This window comes from Atta cephalotes (genome assembly GCF_000143395.1).
Source record: "Atta cephalotes unplaced genomic scaffold scaffold00012, whole genome shotgun sequence".
NCBI lineage: Eukaryota > Metazoa > Arthropoda > Insecta > Hymenoptera > Formicidae > Atta > Atta cephalotes.
Window position 1 is genome coordinate 4255552 of NW_012130076.1, and position 4083 is coordinate 4259634.

Genomic DNA, 4083 nt, shown 5'->3' on the forward strand with positions numbered 1-4083 from the left:
AAAATATGGAAAACTATTCTCCCAATTAATGAGGATTAACCGATTTCTTCTACTTCTCTTCCCACCCCTCATCCACAATTCTCTTCTTTCCCTCTACCACTCCAACAAGTAGCGTAATATATAAAAGGGGAATGATCCAGAGGAACAGCTCAATATCAGGCTGCTCCTCGCCCTGAAAATGAACTGCAAGGTTCACGAAATGTTGGCATTCCAAGAATAGATCTGGACACGGAAGAAACCCGCGAAACGCATAATCTTTTTATAGTTGGTTATATAAAAAATAATTTTGCATACATAATTTTTAAAGCATGCTTTCTGTTCACTAATTAATTCATCTCATTATTCTGTTGTCTTCTTGTCATCTCATTATTCTGAGAATTTTTTAATTTTTTGCTGAGATCAAAATTGAAAATTAATAGTCACATTCGAAAGAGAGAATATTTATGAACATTGACAAAAAATGAATCATATTCATATATTTATATAGATGCAGTAGAGGTTTAAAAGAAAGATAATATTTGGGACCTTAGCAAAATGTGTATCGAATGTGAGCCGCGTATGTATCTTCCCTTTTTCATATAAAAATATTAAAAATATGAAAAATAAAGTGATCCTACGTTAATTTTATAAGTTAATTTTATAATTTTATTGCATAAATATATTGATTCATTTAATGTTAATAACATATTGATGTTGATAAAATTAAGCTCAATTGACATGTTTTTTTTGTACGAAATAAACGAATCTGACAAAAAAAGTATCTTGTGGACCGAATAATAATCGTTAAAGTTTATGACTATTTAGGTTAGGAAATCTGTCACATCGATGGCATCACTGAAATATAATATTAGATATGGGAAAAAGTTCGTGGCGTTTTTTTAATGCATCTAATGGGAAAAACGCCACGAACTTTTTCCCACACCTAATATTATTGGAACGGGCGCAGCTCTATCCCAACTGTCTTTGTTAAGAGTGATCCGAGAGAAAACGTTCCAAATGATATCTTTATGCTTTTCTAACCTATATATTCAGCTATAATTGCGCATGTGCAGTAGACAATTTGCACATGCGCAATTATAATTAAGTATAGGTTAGAAAAAAATCTAGAAGTGTCTTGGTATTAAGTCATGGCGTAACACTACGTGTTAAATACGTGGGTCGTTTGATAAGTTTGATAAATTTCCATGAAATGGCGCTACAATTCATTTGATGACGCGACATCTCGAAAGATCCACTCTTCGAACCTCTTCAGGCCAAATTTCAGCCAGAAAGGACGCATAGTTCACGTTTGGTAGTCATTTGAAGTGAGATTGGCGCGCAAAAAAGTGCTCTTCCATCAAGACAATGCGCCGTCCCATAAGTCGACCGTTGCAATGACAAAACTACGAATTGGGCTATGAATTGATTCCTCATCCACCCTATTCTCCGGATTTGATCCCGTATAACTTTTTTCTGTTCCCAAACTTAAAAACTTGGCTCGGTGGGAAGAAATTCTCGTCAAATGAGGAAGTCATTGTCGCCGTCAATGAGTATTTTGCAGACTTTGAGACACCTTCAGACTTTGAGAACCAAACTTATGAAATACGACCAAACTTATCAATACTACTTGAAACGCTCTTTATCGAATCGCGAAATTAACTGTTTCAGTAGTATTATATATCATATTTCAGACGAATATTACATCAGTAATCAAGAAATTATATTATAAATAATGGGATTAATATATAGAGTTATTAATGGCAATTACATCGTATTACTAATGTGTTATGTTGGATTGACATAATGTGATTTAATATATCAACTAAATACTAAGACTATCAATTATGGTCAAAGTTAGATATTTAAAGTAATATGTACTACAAATATTGTGTATTTTAAATATAATTATCTCAAAACAATGATTGCGCGTCAATTACTTTCGAACTTATGTAACTCTTAATCTGAGATACTAATAAGAATTCCCCAAAATTAAGGCGATCTGCTACATTAGGAGACCAAAAAAATAATGATTCTTTATAATTTTTTTTCAAAAGAAAGACTAATATTTATCGTTTTAAAACTTTTTACACGTTTTAATATGATTGCTATGAAGTACAAATTTTGTATTACATATTAATAATTAAGGTGCGTTCCACTTAATGTTTGCAAGCATCATTTCAGCCTTATCGTTTTCAAATATTAAACAAGGATGCAATGATGCTTATCAGAAAAATCAAGAGAGAGTGGATTCAGCCGGAAGCCGCCATTTTCAGTTTATCGTTGACGTGAGTAGAAGATATGGTAGAAGCGTGATGGAACATACGGTGCTGCATCCACTAGTATTGTACCGCACTAATGTATACATACACATGCACATTTGCGGAAATGCAATAAATGACGGAACCAATCAGAGAAGAAAACACTCTCCGTTCCATTTTTTCATGATGGAAGGATAACATGTGCAGTTGGACAGTGTTTCTTTTTAAATTTCTGCCCTCTCTATTTATGGACTATTCATAAGGTTCAAGGGTCACCAACTGTGAACCGTGAAATATAGGATAGTATTCATAGTCCATTCTTATTTTAAAACCGTCTTAAATAATCTTGTTGTTTGTAATCTTAAGCTATCATAAGTCAATCCGAGGACTGTATTAACATTTTAAGACATTATATTTAAGACAGTTTTAAAATGAAAACGGACTATGAATATCGTCTCATATTTAGCGTTTCAGAGTTGATAGTTTCCTCCTTATAAACAATCCATAGACAGAAAGGACAAAGATTTAGAAAGAGACACTGTCCAACTGCCACACCTTGTCATCTTTGCCTTCTTCCTATCATTTTCCCTTAATTCTCTCTAATGCTTGCGAGCGTTGCGAATGTTAAAAGTAGAACGCACTCCAGTATCCTTTAAAATTTGAATATTTTAAATAATATACATGCACAATATTTTTAATAAATTAATTAATGTTTATATTAATATCTAATTAATGATCGGTTAAATCATATTTCAAACTTCGGCATATGACGATGGTACTACTATTCTAGCTTTTGCATTATATATATTTTGCGTAATTAATATAATTCTTGCTTATTGCTATATAGGAAATGCCTCATCATTGAGGTAATTACAAAAAAAATAGGATAATTAATTTATCTTAATATAAAAAATAGGTGATTTATTTATGCCTAAGTCAAAATATCCACAAATGCCTGCAAATTTGTTGCTTATTTTAATCTCATTTTGAAATTACTCTACTTAATTAGAGTACAAATTGTTTGAATTATGTTAAAAATCTTAAGTATATTAACTATAAATTATTTCCTAGAAAATATAAATTGGACGAAGAATCCAAATTTGGGATATTTATAGCTTTTTATAAGACGTCTAAAAGTGATTTATAAATTATCAATTATAAATATAATTATATTTATTAAATTATATTATATTTATTAAAAGTGATTTATAATATATTTATAAATATTATATATAAGATTTATATGATTATGTCCTAATTTGAATTTCATATAATTTGAATTATCTTTGTAAAGTTTATATTACTTGTTGTATTCAGAACAATATATTATGTGAAATATTTCACAATTCCGATTGGTACACTAATCTTTCATTAACATTAAAAACTAATCAACATTTGCATGGCTCGAGCTAAGAAACATTAATGTTGACTGCCGATTAAATTCTGCGTATTATCATTGATGTTTATAAGTGTATGCGGCTATAATAGAAGGAATAAGAAATTAGGAATAAAGAATAAGGATTTCAACCTATCAGAAACCGTGTATTCCGGTGTATCCGATATCTGATAGATTGAAATCATTATTCCTTATTCCTAACTATTCCTTTTATTATGACTGTACCTTAAGTTAACGAATGTTTAAATTATATATTTTTATTATTTTGTTAATGCATATGCTTCTTAAAGCATATTTTGTTTATAGATTGTGAAAACATCGGTGACGTATATGTAAAAGCATTTTAGTTTAAATTATAATTATAATAGGTGTACAACTTTGCTTCCGCTGTTCTCCTATAGATGGCTTTAGCGGTAAATGGTGGTCGAAATAAATAGATCATAGACGTCA